Here is a 13168-nt window from a genome sequence, read left to right as displayed (position 1 = left end):
TTTTATTACTATGATATTTTAAGAATATTTTATATTATATGATGCGCAGAAATTCATAATCAGATAATTTCAATATTAAATGTCCATGTAATTATTTACATATATAATCAATAGTGAATCTCACAAATTCCAATTTCATACAAATAAAATAAGAAAAGTTGCTTTCATATTGAACTTGTATATACAATATATATATATATATATATCGCATGAAAAAAAAATCTAAATACTGAGAGAAGAAAAGAAGTGCTCTCTGCTAAGGCATATATATATATATATATATATATATATATATATATATATATATATATATATATATATATATATATATATATATATATATATATATATATATATATATATATATATATATATATATAAATACATATAGAAGTTTTGAGACGATCACTAAGAAAAGGCATTATGTTTTGATTTGCTGCGATCTTATAGCCATAAACGATTATTGTTCTATTATCTGTATATTAATGGGATGCGAATTATAATTTGCATTATAAGCTTAATTTTAAATAAAGAGTAGGGCCATTTTTTGAGTCTTTATTATTGTTATCAAATATTGCTTATTTTTTACTCAAAAAAATATATGCTCTAAGGATTTTATTTTTACCGAAATCCTTTGTTTAGTTTCTGTTGACTGACAGCATCTTTAATTTATCTCATGATTAAGAAATCGCCATCAGTATCCATAAAACTGATGTTTTGCTTAAAACACACATTTTCTTTTAAAACTTTCTAAGTAGATTCGAAAACTTTAGTAAAAAAAATATGAATGAAAATTTTTATAATCCACTGTAACTTTTGCATGTTATCTATGATATCAAGCTAATAAAGAGAAAAGATTATCAGTATTTCTAAATTTTGACATTATCGCAGGAAGACTTTTTATCCCTCCAAGCATAATAAGTAGATAAGAAAGAATTGGATTAATTTTGAATATATATATATATTCTTTTACTTTTAAGATTATCATATTTTACTGACAGTTTTAGCCATATTACAATGATGTCCAAAACTTTTAGTGCTCATTATTTTTGATAAAACTTATTTAAGGATTTTAAAACTTATTAAGGACTGGCGCGTGGATTTAAAATCCATGCGTCTAAAAATAGATTTAAAATAATAAATTTATTTTTATCATCAAAATGTAAAGGAATTATCTTTTAATATTATATGTTAATATTTAACAAGTTTCGAAAATATTGATAGAGCAAATTTTTCAGAAATAATGTAGGAATATTTTGTATTATTTCCAACTTTTGCATTATTTGCGTCATTTTTGTGGAGAAGAAGCCTTTAAAATTCTCAAATATAGACTTACTGTTATAATAAATCTTTATAAAGCGAAATTAGCAAATTATCTATATACTATAGTGAAGTTCTATATACTATAGTGAAGTTATCTATATACTATAGTGATTCATCGCCTCTTAATAACATCGGTTAGTATGAATAATAATCTTTAACAATTGATGTAAACTAAACTTTTAAATCGAAATTTTACTAAGAATAATTACTGTAGTTAGTATGAATAAAAATAAAAGAGCAGATGATGAACACACATTATTAAATCTTAATACACCGACGATAATTTTAATCCATAATGTTTCTTATAATTATTTATCTTAAGAATTTTTTGAAATTTTTTTTGTCATTATTTACTGTTTACAGAATTTATATACATAAATTTACTTAATTAGTAGGAACAACTTATTGATAAACCGAATCAAATTCATAAAATGGTATTATCATTCCGGATGTTCTGTAGGAAACTTCAAAGGAACAGAGTTAGAGAGAAAATAATTTGAGGTGTAGCATTTTCTATCAATTAACTCGTGTCTAATTAAAGAAATATTTGCATTATTCAAGTTATCTTTAAATATTTACGAAAATTGAAAACTATGTTAATATGAAAAAAAAATTACAAATAATTTTGTTATAATTTTAAGCCAGAACTACTTATTAGAGAACTGCAAATTTTATTTTATATTTTTCTACCAAGTGGAAGATCAGAAATTTTTCTTATAATAAAATTATTTAAAAAAATTTGAAAATATTAAAAATATAAGCTCTAGACGAAATCCGGGAAACTTTTTCTCTCAAACTCGAGTATTATGGTATGATTTAAATTCGTCGAAAACATTTTTAGAAAGTGACACATTTTTTGGTCCTCGAATTTTGATAGATAGAAAATAATAATTACATAGATGTTTGGGCAAATCTACTTTTTTTTTGACAAAAACAATTTTAAAAATTAATTTTTTTTTCAGTTTTAAAAAAAGTGTAAAAATTGTTTTGAAAATGCAACCAGTTATTTTATTGCATACAACATGTATTAAAGAGAAATTTCAAAAATTTCTTTCAAATTTTTAAAAAAATGATAAATACATTTCCAAATTTTCTCCCATTTTAACTCGGGATCTAAGCTATCATTATATTCTACAGTTCATTTTAAATTCTTTATAACATCTATAACTTTCCAGTTTACATTTTTCTTTTAAGTTTAATAACTTTTTATTTAAATGAGAGAAACCAAGGTTTGAACTTTCAGCTCCCCTCCATCCCTTATCCAGTAACTTCTTTTGGATATCCAAACAAGTAGCTTAAGCCAAAAAATTGATGGCATATATATATATATATATATATATTTCGCATTTCTCTAGTTTTCGATGAAAATTTGATTTGACTTTATGGATTCATAAATGAATCAATAAAGAGAGCGCAATTTCGAATCAGAAAGTGATATCTAACTGGATTATCATTAGTTAAGTTTATTTAACTATCCTTTTTTTCAAGCAATGCTAGGGGTATCTTGAAAGGGATCATGTAATTTTAAACTATGGTCCGATCACAAGGGCGACACGATTAGTTGGTACTTCCTCTTCAAACCTCCCCAATTGTAATAACAGTGGAGTAATTGGATCTGATGGATTTTGGAAGCATAAAGACCACTTACATTGCTATTCTTTGGTGAAATCGGCTGTCGAAAATGGAACCTTCAGGTATCAAAACGAGGCTTTACTACTAGGTCACTGCAGCCCATTTGATAATGGAAAAAGCAATAAAGCTGCACAAAAATCGCAATCAAAATATCAAAGGAGTTAAAATGTGCTCTCCATAAACAGACTTTTTGCTTTGGTTACATATGTGCCTATATTATTCTGCAAACGGAGCAGAAAGTGCAAATTCTGCATTTAAACATTTTTTTTTCTAATTTGTCTCTCGCAAAAGTAAAAATAGTTTTGATGTTATTCACTATATCTAGTCATTCATCATAATAGATGGTACGGAATATCCCAAATTTGCAAGTCTGAATATTTTTTTTCAATAAATTCAAATCATCATCGCGTGTTTAAGGCATATTTCAAACCTAGTTCAGACCTGACAGTTATTTGCCTTAATTAAGAGAATACTTTGGAATATCATATTGTTACGAATGCAATGTTGCTTTCACCTCTTCAAGTCTCCTGGTAAGGAAGATAGATTTACAGATAGTCTAACGAATGGATGCCGGAAACAGAGATTCTCGACATTAGAGATACATTAACGATTTGGCGGGGAGAAATAAAAGATCCAGACTACGCGAGAATCTTGGCGGTAGCTCCATTAAAACTCGAGTTCCATGATTTGTTTTAGAACATTCGATGTCTTATCACAAAGATTATAAAATCACAAGAGACGTAAACAGTCTATTTTTTTAACTGTTTATTTTAAATAAAAAGTATTTCAATTTTATAGGAATATCTTGTGTAGAATACATTTTATAATTAACTATCCAACGATATTAATCCTAAATATTATGAATAGTCCCATTATAGTGTGAACAAAATCTTTAAACATAGTAAATATTCACACTTTTCTGCAGTTAACATAGAAATTAATTCTCCTTTACATGTAAATAGTCGCATGTATCTAAAATATATATAATATGTCCTATGATATATTTTTCTTTATAATTGTAAAAATAATTTGAGAATTTAATTGAGTAGTCTTCTTTTAAGAATCATTCTAATTCAATGATCCATTTAGATAACAATTAATAGAAATATATGTTATGCATATCTATTAGATATTGTGATTAATGTAAGATAAAGTAAGATTTTTTTTTCAGATTTGTTAAGCAAATAATTGCAAATGGTATGCTTATTTGTGATCAAATGGTTATATCGGTGACGAAACCACTTAAAGAACACCATCTACATTGTTTCACTACTGATCATGCATCTACATACGATTTCGCTACTTTTAATAAAGCATTAGCCCGCAAGAGAGCATTTAATACTCAATAAAAAATGTGAATTTTAACCTGCGATTTTTTTAACTACTTAATTACTTCATACATCCTATTTGGAATATTTATTCTTATTCAGAGCAATTTAAAAATGCAAATATTACCTAAGATAGTTAAGTAATATTAACTATCTTAGGTAATATTTAAGATAAGATAAATTTTTTCTAAGATAAATTTTTTTTCCTTCTAACTTGAGATATTTCATCATGTTTTCTAAAGTCGTTGGCTGTTTTGTTTAAAACACAGATTTAAATATAAACAAATCGCATTAAATTTCGAACTCTTAGAAATTAAATTCGTATGACAGAGGTTTGATTCATCTGTCTTGCCTTTGCCCGACTTTAACTGCATCAAGCATTGTATACTATGCGTAACGTACACGCAATTTATGGAAAGATTTCCGGTCCAAATTATTGAAAAAAATATTAAAAAAGCTAAATTAAAGATTCTGCTTTCTGATTAATAATGTTACAAATTTATAACACTGCTTCCCTGCACAGGAAGGAAAGTAGCGTTAGAAATAAAGTAACCACATTTGTTGAAGTGATGCCTACTATGTGTCCACCAAGAGAACACTTCCCTCCAAATGCCTATATTTATGGCGGTAGCTAAAGAAACAAGTTACTGTAGGAAGAGTTCATTTAGCGTTGGTAGAACATTCAAGCTTCTTACATTGGCACGTTTAGGTACAAACTGACGATATTTTGTATTATTACATTTAATTTTTGAAAACAAATTCAAGAAATGATTCACTAAATTCAAAATTATTTGAATACTCTGAATCTTGAAAATATCTGATATTCCAGCCATATGTATACAAAGAACAACACAAATCAAATGGAGAAACTGAATAATTTGTATGTATAACGATTGTAAGTAAGGGTAAGTAAGTAAGTAAGTATAACGATTGTAAGCAATCAAGTAAAAAATCTAAAGTAATATTATGATTAAATATGACACAAATTAATTATCTTCATTTCATTTGTTTTAAATTTACGTAAGTAATTAATATCAATTCCCCGAAGCAAACGCGGTTCATCTGTCTAATTTAACTTAAACACAATTGTAAGTTATTTTCAAGATACACAAACTTTCTGAAACATAATTAACTTCAAAAAGTTTTTATGTACAAATATTTTGAATTTGAAAATAATTCAAGTGTTCATTCAAGTACTTGAGTTTTTAAAGTCTCTTCTGTCTTAGATTGAAAGAGCATTTTAAAGGATGTCAAAATTTAAGTGACAAGAAAAAAATTATGAAATATTAAATTGCAATAATAACCAAAGCAAAGGTTATAAAAATATAGAGCTAAGCTAAGCGAATATAAAGACATATGCTACTGCGGCTAAAGCGAGAAGACGAATTATCACCAGTTTTTTTTTTTTTTTTTTTTATCGCTTCAAATTGACGCCAAGAAAAAGATTTCGTTCCGATTCTTCCCATTCGAAATATACCATTCTTACTGAAACCTGTTTCTATAACCCCCGCCTAGACATAGGCATTTAGATGAAAGTGTTCCCGTCGTGGACACACAGTACTCAATGAACCCAATCTTGGAGACCGTTTGCCTATTTTGGGGGGGGGGGGAAGAGGAAGCATTTTGAATATTTGAGAATCTTGATTGCAGCTCCATTAGGACTCGTGTTCCAGGGTTGGTTCTAGAATATTCAATTCCTTATCACGGTGGCAATAAAAGCAAGATAAATGAAATAAGGTAGTATGGAGACGAGTAGAGAGAGTTATTTAATCTCAAGACAGCAGTAGGTAGATGTCGTTCCAGTGGGATCTGTCTGATTTTGTATCATGTGCTGCCACAATTATTTAATGATTATATGTTACTATTCACTACAAGTACTGTTCTTGTAGGCTCTTCAGCTGTGTTTTTATACTGTATAATCATATTTACGTTTAGATTAAATCGTCTTTGTCCTTTATTAAACTTGTTTGGATTTTTTAGCATACATCCTTTGGTTAGACAGTTTTCTATAACCCTATTTGAAGAAAACATTTTAAATCATAACTTTTCTCTGGTTATAGAGGAAAAGTGAATGGTTTTATGAGTTGATAAAGTTGCTTCGAATGTTATTGAAATCTTAAAATATATTATCAAAAATTGTGTTTCGAATTGATTTTGAAAAATTTCTATATTCAAAGAAAAATATTTGATTACGATAAAATTAGTATCCTTGAAAACCTAACTTTCTGAATTTTAGAATTGTGAAAAATAATTTTTATGATAATATCCTCTGATGTCATTGAAGAAAATTTCTAATGTATTTTTAATTTATTACACACGAAATTTGATGGCTTATAAATCTGTAAACAAGTCGATTCCCTTTTCAATTGCTTCCTGACAATTTTTTTCTTAAAACGTTTTATAGAAAGCATCAACTTAAAAACATTTGTTTTAATTCTATAATCCGGTGCACAAGGTGGATAATTCATTGCTTGTGAAAGATATTAATGTAATCTAGATTGCTTATTCCAAGATGGTGGTAGGGTCTCAGCTTCAAAACCGTACGGCTTCAGGTTCGAGACCAGATTCCACCGATAAACTGCCGTTTTGGTGCACGTGAAATCGGTTGGGACCAAACGTTCTCCCACTGGTGTGGTGTGGAGAGGAGGGTGTCAGCTCAGATGTCGTCCTCGTCATTTGGCCGTTGTTCAAAATTATGCGGTCTGCCCTAAAATAGCTCAAGTGTTGCTTTAAAACGGTACGTTAATATAATTAAATTAAACTAAATTACGCTCATTCCAAGAACGATTAAATCTGCTTCCCAAATCTCGAAAGATAGCAGAAACGAAAAGGATCCACTTTCTCTCACATAAACAAATTTTTGTAAGGAAATGCTAATTTATGTTAACCAGGAATCGATCATCAAAAAGCACCATTACTTATTCACTACAAGAATAACAAAAGCAAGCTATCGTATTGCGTCTTCTCTACCCTCAATACTTTATGGATTATCAAAACTCCAAGAAACTTCCAGAATTTTCAAATCTTTTCAAGCTGAAATATTCTATAGGCAGAATAAGTAGAAGAGTTAGGAGTAAGAAGAAGAGTTCCACATTTCCTTGAAAACTGCGTATGCAGGCAGCGTGTGATGATAGCAGAAGCCAACAAGAAGATTTTCGCAGACACATTTTGGCGCTGTTATGGGCTAAGGGTTCATAATAGGGCTACGGGGGCAAACTATGGGCAATATTTTTAGAGAGGCCTTCGTTAACAGGCCTCGGAAGATGATATGGAGGTGATGGGGTGAAAGAAAGATGGTTGGGGAGAGATGAGTGAAGATTCATTCTTTCCCCCATTTTCACCGTGAGAGGTTTCTTTTTTGCGGTTTTCTTCCCTCTTATTTATGCTGTTTATTTTTGGCGTGGGAAAAAGATATCAATCACCGTGTAGTTGGGTGCCACGGCGGGGGGATGGCTCAAAAATTGTAAAAGTGGCCTGATTACTAGTAATTGGCGGGAAGAAATTTCTTTCGAATTTCAGGAAAGGGAAGCTAGAAAGGATTTAAAAGTATTTTATTCATTTTGTAAATTCATATCTAGGTGCTTCAAAGAAAATAACTTGTTACAGTGGATCAGAATGTTTTTGTAATCTTTACTTCTACTTTCCAGAGAAGTTTAACCTCGAGTTTTCTTCCATATGTAATATTCTGAATAATATTTAATATTCTGACACTGCTTAAAATTATCATATTTTAAAACATTTAAGTAAATCATTTAAAAGATGTCACTATTTGAAACGAAAATAACCTGAAATCCGTAAAGCTTTAAAGTATTCTATGAAATATTTGTTGAAATAACTAAATAATGGACGCATTTAATAATTGCATTTCATAATGGAAAATTTTAAATTAATCTTAAAAAAGAAATATTTAATATTCTGAAAACAACAACTGTTTTTATTCTACGTAAGATAGAGTTTTAGAGACAGTATATTTAAAAATAGATTACTGTTGAAAACGACATTTATTGGATAAAGAATATTTAAAATATTTAGCTATTTAATAAAAAATATCTGTGTCTGAATTAAAATTTATAAGGAATATACCGAAAATAATTTTAACATAATAAACTGAGAAAGACAAAAAAAAATCTAATAATACAAGCACCCAACAAAAAATTATCTTAAAAAAATCAATTTTTTTATAGTATTAACGATATTGATAACTGAAAAAAATAATTTAAAAAATGAATCACATATAATTGTATCATAAACCTCAGGTCTAATGTTTATGAATTCTGTTTTAAACAAAAAAATATTGCATATACATTCTTTACGGAAAAGCAAAAAAATATTTTTAATTTAGGATTTTCGTCTAAGCCAATAAACAGCCTTACTAAACACAACAACAGAAGAGACAAATGATAATTCATTTATTTGTCAATGGTTGCATACTCTCCACCCCCTCCTCATTTCAACATACTCACTTCTGCCCTTTTTCTATCTCCCCTATCAATATTTTGCTAAATTCATTAAATGATTCCTATGGAATTCCATAAATTTTATTTATTAAAGTTTCGTATATAGAACACAAATGAGTACTTTATGGTCATTTTAAGATTAAATATATATTGCTTTCAACAAGTGGTTACACAAAATTCTTGAATTTCTTTGAAAGTCGGACAACCGTGATAGAAAAGAATATCACATAAAAAAAGAATGGATTAAAGGAAGTCACTGTAGCCAAGCTTAAAAATTATTATTTCTGTTCAATTTACCTCCAAACAATATTACTTCCATTACCTCATATAAAATTAGACCCTTATATAATAGTTTCCAAATAAAGGAGAGAGCTTCAAAACTTTTACGATAGTAAACTTTATTTCGGATTCTTCTTTTGAATTTACTAGAAAAAAACGAAAGAACGGGACTTTCTAAGACCTATTTAGTTTAGTCTAATTATATTAATGTCCCGTTTTTAAAGCACCACGAGGGCCACTTTGGGACGGACCTCGTAATTTCGATGACGAGGACGACACTTCACCTGGCATCCACGTCTTGAAGGTTCCACACCACACCAGCTGCAGAACACTTTGCCAAGATAAATTTAACATGCACCATCCTGCTTACACGACGGTTTTTCGACGGAATCTGGTCTCGAACTAAAAACCCTGCGACTCCGAAGCCGAGACCTTACCAACAGGCCACCACGGTCTTCCGTGATAGGACCTGACATCAGAAAACTGACGACGAATGAAATTTTTAACTCGAAATGCAAACAAAATGGATAAATCTTTCAAAATAAAATCAATTAATTTTCTAGAAACCAAATTGCTGATTTTTTCTGAAAGAGATATTAGTAACTAAGACAAAAATGCATTAATTGAAGAATGGCACAAGTTTATATGCTCATTTTCTCCACTCGCAATTAGACTATTCTCCTGAAAATTAGATGAAGTGATCGTGCAGCGAAGTGAAATATTTCAATGAAATATAAAGAAAAGGCAAAGGTGACATCGAGGAGGGTGGAATATCAGTAGAATAACCAGTTATAGTTAGACGTTGAAAATTCCACGAAGTTAGCCATAAGAAAAGTTGAAACAAAATTGTTGAGCAAGCGCTACTAAGTTGTGTAACTTTCTCACAAGTACATTTACCTTTTAATCATATCAGAGACATGGTATAAATGAAGAAAAATATATTTATAATGCGATAAATTAAAAAGTGTCCAAATATCTTGATTTGAGTAATTCCCCATAATTTTAAAATTGTTTCGGAAAAACTCTTGCACAATAGAGAAATAATTAATTCTCTTTTATTCCATAATATAAACAAATCACTATTTAAAATTAAAACAATTTTCATATAGATTGTTAAATTATTAAAATATAAATGTTTGAAGCGACTAATAAGAGTTGAATAAAATATAATCTTTTAATATTCAGCTACTAATTTTGTATTGCATTTGTATTTACTGGCTATATTTCTGTTATGTTGTATAATATGCAGTATTTTTAAAATTAAAAGATATAACTATTAATTTAAGATTCTATATATCCCAGAAAAGAACAGCATTTGAGTGTGATATTTGACTTGATGCCCATGTATCAGTAGAATTTAAAAGTGTAAGCGAGCATAGATTTAAGAATAGCTACATTTAGTCCTGTTTTATAGATACTTCTACATTAAAACGATCCGTAATTTTAATGAAAAGAACCATAAATATTAATTTGGCAGTTCATAAAATACTAAACAAATAAAATATTTTTATCTTACAATCCATCAAACTCGAGATACTTTCTGAAATATATAGGTGAAATGAGAATTAAATATATTCAATACTTTTTAATTTTGTCGTTTTAAATAACGTTGCAATTGCTGCTAAAATTTTATGGATAAATAAACCACATTTCTTTTTTTTCAGTTGGTGATAGATACTTTTGTGCTCTCATTGAGATCTTTCAATCCCATTTATGTTTTTTTGGCACTATTAAAGATTTTTTTTATTATTGTATTATAAAAATCGGCTTCCGAACAGAGGCGATTGCCTTACTGCAAAAATGCATTTCGGAAACAGAAGATTTCACCCAATTAGACAGTTCAGAAAACATTACTAAATTATTTGCTAAAATTTCATTACAAATGAAACGTTTTTTAACAATTGTTTATGTATATTTAGTGGTTAAGAGGCTAACTTCCACTTGTCCAATAAATATTGTTAAATTGGGCCAGTATTTTAAATAAATGTGGATTTAAAATTGAAATGATTTTGTGTTAATCGTTTGAACTTACATATTTTTAAACTAATATTATATGTTTCATTTATTTTATTATTATGTTAATCGCACAATTAATATATTGTGTTGATAGATTATATCTCTTTTAATTCAATAATTAAAAATTTCTACATATCAACAGTTATTACTTCTTTCTTTCTTATATTTTTTACTCGTCATTTCGATAAAAACCAGTGATTTATATAAAAAAGAAAGAATGGGAACTTCTGCCGTATTGCTGAAGATTTTAATTAAGCTTATCATCTAATAAGCTTAGTTATTACGATGTACGTTCTAGACATTACTCTGTCAAGTTCTTGCTTCATATTCAATTACGGCGAATACTTGCTCATACGAATTAAGCTCAAATTAATGAAAAAGTATAAATTTCTATGCTTCTTAAGGATGATGATAATATGCATTCAATCTTTTTCATTCTTTTGTATGAAATCAAATAACGAATACTAACATTGGTTGACGACAGATTGACAGTCCCAGCAGCAATTATTTAATATTTTCAGCCGCAATTATGAAGTTATTGAATATAAATTTTCATGCAAACTAACATTATGGCTAATAAAATTCCTATTTGAAGACTTGAGCAGCTTCCAAGGCTAACTATTGCGCGCAATGGAAGGCCACGCCTACTTTAGGAAGATCATGTGACCGCAATGGGACAATGGCAAATAGTTGTCCCGATGAGACAACTGTTTGCCATCGTCACGCGATGTTCCTGAAGTAGATGTGGCGTAGTTGGAAGATGTGGAAGTAGTTGACCTCGCTTGAACGCTGCTTTATTCTTATTTATAGTCTAAATGAAGTGATCCAAAGTTAGCAAATATTTCTCTTTTTGGAATGCATTTGAATTTCTGTTTGACTTCTTGAATACAATTACTCAAATATTCAGAAATATTCTTTTCATTTGAATTTTTTTAAAAGTATAAATCAATCTTTCATTCGAATATTTTAGATTCTCCGTAAGAAGTCAGACATATTTCCGTTGAAAGTTTCACACTAAACTGAGTGGAGTGCCAAATAATTTTCAACATGTTTCCCAAAGAAAAAATTTTATTTTCTTTGCAATCATTTTCTGTATTACTATAAAAAAAGGAATCCGATCATTTCATACTTTTTATAAAGCATACAGCTTTTTAGAAGTCTGATATCCATTGTCATAATGATTAATATTTATAGAATTTTAAAATGAAGCATTATTGTTTTCTTCACGAAAGCATATATTTTCTATCTGAACAGTTCAAAAGTATAAAGATTCTATTTATTTAAACATCGCCGACGTATATGATTTCTTTTCATTATAAAAAACAATCTAAAGCAAACACGAAAAAGTTCGAATATATCGTTACTTTCCTATTTGAAATATTCATGAATTGAAGGAGAAAAGTAATAATTTTGAAGTTGTCGCTTTGATGTGGCACATGATTTCATTCATTTATCGAAAAAAAAAGGACTAGATTATGTGCTTTGGAAAATGTTTCTTAATTCGAAATTATTGGATAATTCAGAATCCAAATTAAGAATGAAATTATTTTTATTCTTAGTTCATAAACTACCAATAGATTTTAATAATTGCTTGTCATCTTTGAGTATTAGCTAGTTCGCAGAAGATATTGATTATAGTTAATTTCATGGAAATAATTTGGATCATAATTATGGTTTAATGTTTCAAGATTCCATCAAGTTGTCAAACATCAAATCCATGTTACTTTAATTGTTTTAAATTAAATGGTTATTTTTAATGTTAATTAACTTTTCGCCCATTGTGTACTTGAACATTTCTGATGGAAACCTGTCCCATGACATCACATTGATATTAAAAATGTAAATGTTTGATTCATGTTTCATGCAAATTTTGCGATGCTGTAACTTTACCTTTATTCGCCAAATAAGTTATACGCATATTAAATACTAAAACCCGCCTTTTGCGGCCAGTTTGTTTCTCAGAATTAATGATTTTGTAGGCTAATGATTAATGTGGAATGCAGTTATTTTTAATAAAATGTCTTCTTGTTATTTGATATGAACTCAAATTATGAATTAAGTTGTTTCCTGCAAATTAAAATTTGAAGATATTACAAAATAAAAGCGAAGGTGAAAATATTACTAAAAAATTAT

The sequence above is a fragment of the Argiope bruennichi genome, chromosome 4 (assembly GCF_947563725.1).
Source record: "Argiope bruennichi chromosome 4, qqArgBrue1.1, whole genome shotgun sequence".
NCBI classification, from domain to species: domain Eukaryota; kingdom Metazoa; phylum Arthropoda; class Arachnida; order Araneae; family Araneidae; genus Argiope; species Argiope bruennichi.
The sequence above is the reverse complement of the archived record's forward strand: the minus strand, read 5'-3'. Positions refer to the sequence as shown.